Source organism: Nelumbo lutea, chromosome 7, assembly GCF_056320005.1.
Source record: "Nelumbo lutea isolate HS-2025 chromosome 7, American lotus-T2T, whole genome shotgun sequence".
Lineage (NCBI taxonomy): Eukaryota > Viridiplantae > Streptophyta > Magnoliopsida > Proteales > Nelumbonaceae > Nelumbo > Nelumbo lutea.
Genome location: NC_142690.1, coordinates 57,622,980 through 57,636,899, shown reverse-complemented (window position 1 = coordinate 57,636,899; position 13,920 = coordinate 57,622,980). Strand labels below are relative to the sequence as shown.

The 13,920-nt window shown below is 39.0% G+C and overlaps 1 pseudogene; it reads right to left on the bottom strand.

The window, feature by feature from the left end:
* Nucleotides 1-6,314: 6,314 nt before the first annotated feature.
* LOC148846532 (ubiquitin-activating enzyme E1 1-like) lies at nt 6,315-12,725 on the bottom strand (annotated as a pseudogene).
* Nucleotides 12,726-13,920: the final 1,195 nt, after the last annotated feature.

The following is a 13,920-nucleotide window of genomic DNA, read 5'->3' as shown; positions in this document are numbered from 1 at the left end:
TTGTGTAATTACTAAACTGCCCCTTTCACAAATTTACAAAAACACCACCCGCCCTCCTAAAGCCTAAATACCTCATTTCCGGGGTGCACTCTCTTCTTGGTCCGAAGTTCGAACAGAAGAGGCGTTCGAACAGTGTTGTCGCCTTCCTCCTTCCACCGGTAAGTGGGAAATCTTTTCTCTCTCTCTGATTGTTCCCCGTATTCTCTCCCACCTTCGGTTCTTCTTATCCGTCTCCATCGTCTCTCTGTCTTTCCTCGGGCCTAAGCTGAGTCGTTAACAAAGAACGTCATTCGTCGCCTCCGACCTTAAGACAGAGAACAGAACAACGGTGCTAGATCAGATCCACTCGACCCTTTTCTCTGGCTTTCCTCTTTCAATTCTTCAGCTTTCATCAACCAAGGGCGACTAATTTGAAGACGGAGCTCATCTGAAATCTCCCCCATTGCATCGATCAGAGTCTAGGCCGAAATCCCAGCCCAGGTCGGTTATTTTCTCGCACATTCTTCTAGTCTTTTCTTTTTTTATTTTTTTTTATTTTTGCTTTACCTCTCGTATGTTATGGGATAACTGAGACCTGAGAGAGTTTTCAGAGCTGGTAATGAAGCCACCACCGAAACAGCTCTGGCAAAATCCCAGCACCAGCTTAGTTCCATCGCCTTTTTTTTTTAGTTTTGATTATCTTGTATATCTATTTTCAATCCACTATCAGTTTAAAGAATTGACCAATCTTTTCCGTTGTCTCCCCTTTTCTGTTATTTTTATTTTTTGTAATCGTTTTTTTTCTCCCCTGCTTCAATTGCTGTTGATGACATTGGCATGCAAGTGCTATGTTTTCGTCTTTTTTAGACTAAACTCGGAATGTGAAATGAATGTTGCTCTTTCGTCTAAATTGTTTTGTTGATCTATTGTTTGCTCTATCTATTGTATTTAGGATAGCTATGTGATATTCTTCATTTAGGTATTTTTTGGCAAAATAAAAGGAACCAGTACAAAGATCACAGGTACATTAGGAGCCCCCTTTTACAGTGATCCAAAAAGCAAACATGAAATGACGAAGAGGGGCTAGATTTGCTAATAAAAGTTTTTCTAAGCCTGGCTTGTCTTGCAAGATCATGGGCAGGCTTAACGACCAACCAATTTTCATACAACAATTTGATATCATCAAAAAAAGATAGTAGATTAAAGATGTGATTTTATAGAGCTTGAACTTCCCAGTTGATATTTTATCGGTTCCTTTTAGTTTCAATAGATAGCCTTTAGCGTCCAATAGCAAAAAAAAGCACTTTTGTGGCCCAAACACAAAAGCTTATGGAGGCTTTTTATGATTGCCCAGAGCTGAACTGATGTTGATGATCGTGCCATGCAAGGTTGTCCTTCTGCAAGGAGAAGAGGAGATCGATGTGAGAACATAAAGAGTCCAGGTGATGCACTGTGTGTGATAGTGTCCCATGACCCATCCACCATAATGATTGGTTGCTCCGACTGCAGGACATCCTGCAAGTCCAAAGCATTATTTGGATATGAAGGAGGTGAACGTTGGAGAACATATGTTTTGAAGTTATGATAGTTACTAGCTTTCCTTATGGTTATCAGTGGATCTGGTTTTCCATTATTGAAGATGATTTCATTTCTTGTGTCCCATAGACTTTTGAATATTGCAAGGATTTTTGTGAGGAAATTATACTTAAATGCTTTGTCCTTGATATGGTTATTATACTGCCACCTCCAATCTAATAAATTGCTTTGACCCGAATTTAGTAAAGCCTTTAGCATGAGCCTGAGTTGGCTTTGCATCTAAACAGTCCGAGCTAGAGGGCATTCCAATAGAAGATGATTTTGAGTTTTAGGAGATGACTTGCAGAAAGTGCACCAGATGTCCTCCTTTCTTCTACAAATCCAAATAGATGTTTTGGTTCAAGATGCATTATGTAGAAATTTCCATATGAAAATTTGACATCTATGGGAACAAGGAGTTGCCCATATTTTGGACCATTTAGTGGCACTTGTCGAATTTAGGAAGAGGGACTGAATGAGAGCATGATAGGAAAAGTTCACCGAGAATTCCCCATTCTTAGAGCTTTTTCAAAGCAACTTGTCACTTTCTGAAGATGATCTGAGGGGGGATACTGAGAATGGCTTCCACACTGCTATCATCAAACAGTTGATATAGATAATCATAATTCTAAGAATGTCTACTAGTGATTAGATCAAATTCCTTTATTTGTGAAGCCTCCCCATCTACATTCCGTCGAATGGGGATGTTATTCTCCATTAGAGGAATCCAAGGGTCCAGGAAAGTAGAGATTTTTTTCCCATCCCTTAATTTTGAAATTATGGTAGGATCCATCTAATGGACGCCATAAAGGTTGCGGAATGGGTGGGCGAATTTCAAAAAATTTCCTACCTTCTCCCAACTGGGAATCATATTCCCTAAATTTAGAATATAATATTCAAGGATTCTACTTGAACCATAATTCAACCAGATCTGTACCAAAAGACAAATGGGAGGAATATACCTGATCCGGAGAAGCACTATCTCCCAAAGTTGGTGTTCACGCCCAAAGAATGCTCCAAGATCCGTTCCTGCTGAAGATGACACGGCTGTGGATGGAACAGAACCAGCATGGTGCGTCCTACACACTGGATCCTTCGCAAGTATCCTCTGGAAGCACTAAATACTGAATCTATTTCAGTCTTTCTTGCAAGACTGATGTCAAGAACAGATTTTTTGACTTTCTTTTCTGCAAAGATCTAATCTTGCAAAGGAGATGGCGGCGACAGGAGGAGAACTCTAAAGGCGAAAAGGCTGTACTGCCTTTTTCTTTTTCTGGAGTATGAGATCTGATCTCAATTCGCAGGAACCTTTCTTGCGATTTTTCTTGATTCGAAAACTGTTGTATTTCTCTCCTTTTTGGTTAGGGTTTCTCCTCCTTTCTTCTTGATTAAGAATCCTCCTAATTAGGAGTTATCCCAATCCAAATCAGTATTTGGATAGGGGATAATCTTAATCCTATCTGCAGATAAAGTTAGCTTACTCCTGATCTTATCAGGAGGTTACCAGATTCAAATCTAATTTGAATTTGGTCTCCAAGAGTGGATAAGGCTAAGGGCCCAATCCTTTTACTAACATTAATCTCAGATTCGCCCCAAGAATGGGTGATCATATCAGCCCACCTCGAAATGGGCTTCTGGCCCATTAAGTGTTCAGTGTCTAATTACTTTCCAATCTACTGCCCAGTTGGGCTTCTTTGTGTGGCGTGGTACCCAAGCATTGATCTACACACCAGCCACATGGGTTCGGCCCAGCCTTTAATATAAGGCCCCAGCCGAATTCATTAAAAAACTCAATGAACCCCTTGAGTCCATCATATGGACCCTATGGGCCCAACACTTACATTAAGTGGTCCCTGGGCCAAGCCATCTTATAAAAACCCAGGGACTGTGGGCAGGTGCAAGATTAGCCCATCAGGTATTATTCTCAATGGTCTTACACTTAACCTCTCAGCCCTTAATGATCAAGCACTGCCCGACAAGAGAGGACCTCTCCCTCGGCTGCAAGGAACAGTGCCGCACTCTCCTCTCACATGGATCCCGGGAATTAAAACCATTTGCAAACAATTTGAAACCGTACATATATATAAATATATTAATTTTGCAAAACAAAATTCCAACAATTGAAATCAACTGCCGGCAGTTTGGTTTCCATCAGAGAGAGTGCATTCCCGATCATTACCCTTTGTCCGACAAAGTGGCTGATTCTGTCACTATGATCACCCACTCAGATGAATTCTCAAACTACCCCAACATACCTAGGTTTTGATCCCCACTAAGGATCTCACTGATTGGCATATCAAAGGCAGCCTGATCCAACACCTAGTGAAGTGTCATAATCGAGTCTAGGGGTCAGGTGTAACTTTCCAGTTTTGCCCATCTATCTCCAAGGTCCAGGGCAAGACTGGAAATCTGGTCCGGTTCAAGGATTCAAGTAATCCCATACAGCATGTGCCTCGAGTCTTACCCTGATGGCTGAGACAGGCCATCCCAACACTTGGTGGCACACCAGCATCAGCCTTGGCAGGATAAATGTCCAGTTTTAGGGTTTTACACAGAATTAAACCAAACAACATGAATCAAACATGCACTTTATTTATTTCCACTAAATAACAAAAGTACATCAAATCAGATTGAAGCTAAGGGCATACAAAAACTGTCTAACAAATTTCCAGAAGAAGTTTGATATTAGCTCATTTTTTATCTTAATGATACATTTCCACCACCATGAGTCCAAAGCCTTGGCTTTCAAGTCAAAGAAGCATTTGCCCTTCACATATATAGCTTCTATTTGCTAAGCTTAGAAGCTGTCATTGCGATTAAGGAGTCTCCATACAGGCTTCAGAAGGAGAGTTTTATTCATAAGAGAGAATCTTCTTAGCCCTAGACCACTAATGGCTTTGAAAGAGCAAATGATACTCCATTTTAAATTGCAACCATTTACCTTACTCATGTTGCCATGCCACTAGAAATTCTTTTGATGCCTATCCAACCTCTTGCAGAGACCAACTGGTAAAGAGCTTGTTTGCATCGTATACAGAGGGATACTTTGGGCAACTACTTTGATAAGAGTGGTGCGGCCTGCTTGAGATAGGGTTTTCGCTTGCCATAAGTCCATCCTATTTGACACATTCTCTGCAAGATGCTTATGGGTGCTCATCTTACCACCTTCTCCATCTGCCAGCTAGGTCCCTAAGTATCTAGCACTATAATTTATGATTTTCATTCCTAGGGATCTGCTTAATAATTTTTGGTGAAATCTATGAGTGTTCTTGTTGAACATGACTCCTGACTTGGCAAAGTTGATATGTTGACCTGAGATATCTTTGAACAACCGAATGGTGGATTTGATGTTGAGGAAAGACTCTGGATCTGCCTTACAAAAGATGAAGTAGTCATCAACAAAGAAGATGTGAGTGATTGGGTCTGCATCTTTTGCAAGCTTGATTCCCTAAAGTCTTTTAGAGTTTTCCTCTTTGTACAACAAAGCTGAGAGAGTTTGCATACCAATAATGAAGAGGTAGGGCGAGAGAATATCTCCTTGCCTCAAACTTCTTTTAGTGGTGAAAAAATCATAAGAATCATTGAGCTTTATAGAAAAGGAAGAAGTAGAGATGCACTACCAGATTAAATCACACCAACTATTAGGAAAGCCCATTCTCTTCATGGATTCAATAATAAATCTCCAACCCATCCTATCAAAAGCTTTGGCCATATCAATTTTGAGAGCAGCCCATTTCCCTTTCCCTTTTTGGGTCCTTATAGTTTATGGATTATTTCTTTTGCAAGGATAATATTGTCTGTGATGTTTCTACCCTTGATGAAAATAGCTTGATTTTGCTGGATTAGAGTAGGGAGGAGTGATTTTAGTTTGTTGGCCAGGATTTCAACTAGGAAGACTACATAGCTTAAGCTAATAGACCTGAAATGTTTAGCTTTCTCCAAACCTTTCCTTTTTGGAACAAAAACAAGGTTAGTATGATTTAATTGCTTGAGGAGTCTCTTGTTGTGGAAGAAGCCTTGAATCATAGAAGTGATGTCATCACCAACTAGGTCCCAATAGTGTTGAAAGAAGAAAGCAGTGAAGCCATCCAGACTTCTTTCTGAGGAAGAATGAGAAGACTTTGGCTCATTTCAGGTGAGATTTTGTTAAACTACAAACCATCTAGGAGTGAAGGCTCACTTCCAATACGTGTAGGAAGCGTGCCACTTGTTCTTCTACCGTACACCTCATTGTATCATGTATTCTTCCTGTCTCACGAATAATCTTGCATAGCCTTGTAAAGGCTGTTTTCCCCATTCTCAATTGGTTATAACAATCTATTTCTTTTTGTCCATATAATCTATCCAATAAATCCCTTCGTTCAAAATCCCGGTTCACGGATGGTTCCCTATCAATATAATCCACATATTCTTGCAACAATGAAAATGTAACTACAACTGTAGCAGTTGCAGCCCCAACAATTGCATAAAGCAAATTTTGCTCCATCTATTCATAGAAAATAAATAAACAAATAAATAAATAAATTGGGGAATTCATTCTAGAATGCCTATATAATTTACATGCTGGAAGAGAATAAAGTGCGTTTGCTCTCCATGCTGGTTGTCAGAAAATAAAGGTCATCCATGCTTATTATACCTCCATTAAATGGAAATGGTGAATATAAGTATTTTAGTTGAATCAACACTCAAGGTATCAACAATTTCATCTAATATTTATTAAATTTACGGTGGATACTTTAACCACCCCATTGACTAAGGAGCTACATGGGTGCTTGCTTCTCAGGTGGGTCCCTTGAAGCACCATGATTTTCAGTCAGGTGAGGAATGACCATCTGGGTGTTGCACTTGGCACCTAGTGTTCCTAATTCCAAATGTGGCTTCTGGAAATACAAGCACCTCTAATCATTGTACAACCTGGCATTAACATTATCCAGTGCATTGATGACAACATCCAGATTCTCCCAAAATGTGTCATCAAAAACATTTTCAGTCTCAGGACTTGCACGGTTCTGCAATGCTTCAACATTAAGGCGAGGATTTATTGAAGCAGCAACAGAAGCAGCAACAGTGGATTTGGCTTGTCCAATGTTCCAGTCACGAAAGAGGAACTGCCTGCTCAGGTTGCTCTTCTCAATGACATCATCATCTGTAATGGATAATTTCCCTTTACTACTGCAACAAACTCCCATGAGAGCTACGTTCTTCAAGAATTCAATGGGATCCAATGGCTCAGTAGGGAGGGATTCAACGGAATCAAAGTAAAAGAACTGAAAAAGTGGATGGAATTTTCCAGAGCAAGCCTTCACAACCTCCTGCCCAACAATACCACCAAACATGGCAGCCATGGGATTAAGAACCGCCCTGGAGCCAAAAGCAAAATATCGTAGAAGCTTCTGATCAATATTTTCAACTCTTCCATCCCCTGAGCTCTCATTGATTTTAGCAGCCACTGATATCAATTTTTGAGCATCCTCCTCTGATCCAGCGATGGGGAACCGTCCTCCTCTGATCACTTAGTGCCTCTCTCAATGGCTTAAAGTGCAGCACCTTATGTGTTTCACCTGGGTGACTATGCCACCCTTCTCATAGACACCAAAATTTGTAGTGTCCTCGAGAGAGAGAACGAGTAAGGCCTAGCATTCTTGACCTTTCTTGGCTTCCCATCATTCAATTCAGTCATGCCCTGGACTTCAGAGAAAACAACCAGATCCCCATACTGAAACTCAAGCCTTTCATCATCAACACATGAAATAAGTGCAGGGTTGTCATTGCTGATGGATGCAATTATACCCGTATGTGGTTCCTCCCAATCAACATCAAAAACAGTAAATTCGGGGCCAAAAATCACAGAACACACTACCAAAAAGGCCTCGAACTTCAGCCTGGATAAAGGAGATTGGGGGTTGATGATTATGGCAGTAATCATCAAATTCAATTGCTTTCTCCAAGCTAATATTAGTAAATACCACAGCATGGAAATTAGAAAGTAGCTCCTTAGTCAATGAGGTGGTTGAAGATCTGTGGAGTGTGGAGTTTGATCATACATACAAAAAATTTGGAGACAGGAATTTTGTTTCTTTGTTTATCAAAAGGGTAAAGGATTGAAAACTAGCATAAGTAGAAAAAGTAATGAAACCGCATACCTCTTGATTCTTGTAATGAAGGAAATTTCTATCCAAGCGTTCGAGACTGCCGGCAAAAATTAAAACCTACAAAATTCACATTCTGGATCAGAAAAGAAACATGCAACATCTAAGTGGAGAATTCCTGGTTCGGAGCTTTTAATACAAGGCCTTTGTAAGGAATATCACAAAATAATACAGGGTCTTTGCCGATCTGAAGAGAAAGGTAATCGAGGGGGAGGAAGAAGATGAAGAAGAGAGGAGAAAAAATAATGGCAGAGAAACCTTCGACAGTGAGAAAGGAGAAGATGGTAGAGAAACCTTCGACCCTGAGAATGGTGAAGAATGGCAGAGAATGGCAGGAAGAAACCCTCGACCTGAACTTTCGAAGACTGAACAGAGGCCCAGAAGGCCATGTTACTGAAACCCTCGACCCAGAAGGCCATGTTACTGAAACCCTCGACCCAGAAGGCCATGTTACTGAAGAATGTCTTCGTCTTTCCTTTATTCGAGGTTGGAGGCACAGAGAAACATCTTCGGGTGGAACCGACTCACGGAGGTATGGAATAATGGAACGAAAAACAACAAAAAATTGGTAGAACAAACCGCTAGAGAGAGGGATTCATGGATCTTGTCTTACCTTCCACAGATATGGCCGGAGAAGCTACCGGCCGTTGGAACAACGACTTCGAAGGGGAGACGAGCTTGAAAAGCCGATTATGGAGAGTTAAATGGTTTCCAAACAAAATAAAAAAAAAGGCATAGAATAAAATAAAATTAAGTAATTAAATAATAGAAATAATAGAGATAGCGTGAAATATAAAAAACAAGTAGGAGAATAAAAATAGAAAGAAAGGTTTGAAATAATGGGGACTGATGTATGAGTCCAAATGGCTAGTTAGCAGTTAGGAAGTACTAACAAATTGGGAAGGTTAGATGAGAAAGAGTAATAAATAAACACACAAATAGTGTCAGTAAAAAAAAACAAAAGAAAGAAAAAAATGACAAAAATATAGCGCTAAAAATAAAAAAATAGTAATAAAAACCACACCATTAAATTTTAGCTCAAGATTCCCCTGTTTTTCTCATCAAACGAATATTCCATTTTAATCTCTTTCATTAGCCTAAACACTCAGAATCCAGATCCCCTTCATCTTAAAACATCCAAACCGATCAAACCACACTATTAAACTCCGAATACATCAAAACACTTGCCCATAAAATTTCAGCCCTAAATTACCCTATTTACCCTTTCATTAAACTGAGATTCTGTTCTGAAACATTCTATTGACCCAAATTTCTACAATCTTGACTCTCTAAGGTAAATCAAACCTCACCATCATATCTCGAACACCTCAAAATACCCACCTATAAAATTTCAGCCCCAAACACCTCTATTTACCCCTCTATCACACCTAGATTCCATTATGAGGCTTCAAATTGATCGGATTCCAAATCCACTCGATTCGGGTCTAGTTATCCCAATCTAACCTGAATAGTTCTCCAGAGGCTTGACTAGGTGCCTCTTTTCTTCTCTTATTAACTTTGTTTATTTTCTTCACTGTCTTAATGGGCCCAACCCCAAAGCTTCCAATACTTGAATATTTCGGCAAATTTTCATACTTATGAACCGTCTTATTGCATTAGAAATCTTCTCAAGGACATTTAGATCCTTAGAGTTAGCATTGATTCTTTCTAATTCCATTCTTCTCAAAGATTTACGGCCTATTCGTTTGCTCTAGAGTCTGACATCTGAAAATGTAGTAATTACATTAAGAGGAATATTGGTATTGGTGAATTTTTCTTTCCTCTAAACCCTGAATGTAGAAAATGTTGTTTTGAATTCTGAATTTTGAAAACAATCAAATATTCATTTTGACCCCATATATGAGAATTTTTGTTTGTGTTTTTTGGGGGGAATCATTGAAAAACAAAAAGTTATATGGATGCACTTTAAGAGATAAGAGATTAGAGGAAACGAACAGCTAAATTTCTCTTAAAGTTAAAAGATTCCTCTTAAGAGATAAGAGCTAAGAGGAAACAAATAGGTCCTTAATCTGCCTTCAACTCGCCACCCTCTTTATCTCCATCCCTTGCACCTCCAAATGACCTCGGTCTATCTTGAGCATCTACAGTCCTAACATTAAAACTGGCCTCATCAGGATCTAATTAATCTTTCTCTCCACCCTTTGAAGGCCTACAAAACTTGTCTTCCAATTACTTAAAAGTTCTCCTTGCAAATTCCCTCCTCCCTGAGAAAAAAACAAGCCTAAAGTTTTACTCACCTTCATCACTTTATTCACTGTTGTCTCCACATCAATCACTATTTTAGTATTACCAGACTATGAACAAATACCAGACCATACCCATATTTCCTCCCCTTTCTCATTGCAAATATACCCATCTTTCAGATCTTCATCTCTAGTCCCAGCATCCACGAAGCATTGAATAACCAGAACAAAAGAATAAAAAGACAAATACAAAGGGCCTCAGAGGTTGAATTTAGCAACTATTCATCTTAAAGCATACGAATGAAGAATATCAGGTAAGTAAATCATGCAAATTATCAACCAACTAAATTAATCACATACAATTGATATTGATTTGGATTCAATAATGAAAATCATATGCGATGTCAACATCAGACAAGAAATTATCAACTAAATTGTATGGATTCAAGAACAAAGTAAATAATAAGAAAGCACCGATCAACTTACTTCGACCCCCACTCTAAAATAATAAAAAGATAGCTAGGGAAGGTGTCGAAGATTTTAGCAACCGATTTCTCTAGTTTCGTTGACCTTCTCTTCCTTTCCCTTTCTTCCTACTATTTTAACATTTTATTTATTTATTTCAGATTCTCCATGGTCGATTAAGTTTCCAACCGAGAGGAGTCTAATAACAATAGCATTCGCTAATTCTAGTACACCAGCTACCTTATTAGTCTTCTTGTAACTTGCAGCAGCGAAATTTATCAACAATCAATCTCATTCTGAGCACTGTCATTAACCACCGGAGCTAGGAATATTACCGCTTTGTTAACAGGTTAACATAGCAAGGACTATCCCATTGAAGTGTTTAAAACATGAATACTTGCTAATTCTCCACTCAGAACAGGAATGACATGACGAGCAAAATAAAAAATAAAAAATAGTGTAATTATCATAAGGGAAATGAATGGTGGAAGCGAAGATTCTTCACTTGAAATAATGAGGAAAAAAAGCTAAAGCAATTAAACTGACACCTAGAATGCATGATAAAAATTAATACTTCGCAATTAATGAAACAGGAACAAACAAAGTGGAACACAACAGATGGAACGGATGATGAGGGGGGAATAACAACTACTTAAACAAGGAAAAACAAAGAACAAGGAGATTCGATGGGACCCCATCATCAACTTAAACACCGAATTTGATTTCCTTGCTAATTTGCATCAGAGAAAATAAAAGAATAAATAAAACAAAGTAAACGAGCTACAAGGAAAGAAAGAAAAATAGGGAACTGAAACCATCAAAATGAAAACAGTAGCGTAGAACATATTCCCATTCATTTTCCTTGCAAACCTGAAGCAATATGAAGACAGCTCAACACAGTCTCACTGTTGTCTCTCACGATCGGCTGTTGAGCTATATAACTGATAATTAGAAGACAATCAATCTAAAGCAAAACAAAGAACGAAATAAAAAAGAAAAAAATAAAAAATAATTACCCAATGAAGTCGAGCTTCAACTAGGTTTGAGTGTTGGCTTGAATCTGGTTAGTACCGCGAGCAACCTCTCGAAAAATGACAATGCATGATCGATGCATCCATACCGGCGAGAAGAATCTCCAACAAAGGCAACGAACGTTTGTAGAAGGCAAGCTCCAGTGATCCCAATGAGTCGTCGAAAAGGAAGCGGTCTGAGTTAAGCTACAATGCAACTCGGAAAATAGTTAAAAATGACATAATTTCTCTCGAGATGGAAGCCTCATCAATCAAGTCAGCAAAAGTTCAGGACCAGTGCGTACAAATCTATTCAATAGCTATGGGAGGATTTGGCATAATTAATTCGACCATAGGAGCTAAAAGAAGAGGCCGACCTTTTAGATATGAATCGACCCTAAAAGACCACCCGGGTTCAAAGTCCTTGTTAGATAATTCAAATAAAGGGAATCAGGTCTTTTCAGTTACTGAGGCTCCAATTACCCCCTCGAGAACTCTGGAGAAAGTGTTAATTTTTTGAAAAGTTGGATATCTGTAGTGAAAAATACTCTTCCTACTACTTCGAGCGGTTAGTCTCATCATGATTCTATCTCAACCAATCATGTACCTATAACACTGGAGCACTCTATCCTGCAAAACCAAAACTCAGATTCTCTTCTAAAGGGTTTAGACTCTTTTTCCAAGCTTGAGGACTCTTCTTGGATTGAACGATGGGATGGTCTCTCAACACAGCAGCAACAACAGGTTGCCTCAATAACAGCATTTTTATTTCAGGTATTTAGTCTTCTTTATTCCTTGTTATTCAACATTTTCAGCTTAATATATTTACACTTCACTGCTTCAGACTACTTGGTATGTGTTATTGGTATTGTCACTACCAACATGAAAATCTTTGCATGGAATGTGCAGGGGGGTAAAAGTAAGAAGTTGCATAGAACTATTAAAAGATGGTGTAAACCTCTAAACCCAGACATCCTCTTTCTCTTTTAAACAAAATGAATGATGAAGAAGCATCAAAGTACTCTAAAACTATTGGATACTATAATTTCAAATCCGTAGGTTCCAGTTGTTTAAGTGGTGGTCTTCTTTATGCCTAGAAAGATAATCTTGTGATCTCAGTCACTGATGCCACACAGAGATACATAGAGTTGTCTGTGCAAGCCAATCCCCTAAGTGCTAGCTGGTTTATTCTCTTCCTCTATGGTAGTCCAAGTCGTGGTGATAGAGCAGCTCTGTGAGAAAGTATCATCAACTCAAAATCCTATCTCCAAGGTGCACCTTGGATTCTCCTTGGCGACCTCAATGATTTGGTTCACCTTGATGATTATGAGGGACCCAGTCATCGAGCTCACTTATCTCAGCATTTGAAAAACCTTATTGACTTCTTTGCACTCTCGGATCTTGGATATTCAGGACCCTACTACACTTGGTCAAACAAACAAAAAGGTCGAAAGGGAGTTCGTAAAAGACTCGACCGAGGGTTGGCAAGCTTGGAATGGCTCAACTATGGGGAAAAGACAATTTCACTTCCTATCCATGTGGCTCCATCACAAAGACTGTGATAATATTGTCACTAACAACTAGAATACTCAAATTCTTGGATCCCGAGCCTTCTTCATTGCAAGCAAATTGAAATCCTTGAAAAACCAACTCCAATCTTGGAATAGAGACACATTTGGTAACACCAATAAAACAATTCTTGAAATAGAAGAGAAAATTCTCTTAGTTCAATCTGGCCCAACTGGCAACTGTGGTTTGTCCAATTTAGCTTATCTAGAAGCCCAGTATAACAAATGGCTCCTCATAGAAGAACAACTTTGGCGACTAAAATCCAGGGAATTATGGCTTTCAGAAGGTGACAATACAAAATTCTTTCATCATCAAACTAATTTCAGAAAGAGATGGCTCTCAATTGATTGGCTAAAAGACAATTAGGGTAATTGGATCATTGGTGCTATTAACATAGCAAGCCTACTTAAAAATCAATTCCTAAGTAGTTCAAACCTTGAGGAATCCTTTGACCCTTCACTCCTAGATGATTTGTAGTTTAACAAAATCTCACCTGAAATGAGCCAAAGTCTTCTCATTCTTCCTCAGAAAGAAGAAGTCTGGATGGCTTCACTGCTTTCTTCTTTCAACACTATTGGGACCTAGTTGGTGATGACATCACTTCTATGATTCGAGGCTTCTTCCACAACAAGAGACTCCTCAAGCAATTAAATCATACTAACCTTGTTTTTGTTCCAAAAAGGAAAGGTTTGGAAAAAGCTAAACATTTCAGGTCTATTAGCTTAAGCTATGTAATCTTCCTAGCTGAAATCCTGGCCGACAGACTAAAATCACTCCTCCCTACTCTAATCCAGCAAAATCAGGCTACTTTCATCAAGGGCAGGAACATCACAGACAATATTATCCTTGCAAAAGAAATAATCCATAAACTAAGGACCCAAAAAGGGAAAGGGAAATGGGCTGCTCTCAAAATTGATATGGCCAAAGCTTTTGATAGGATGGGTTGGAGATTTATTATTGAATCCATGA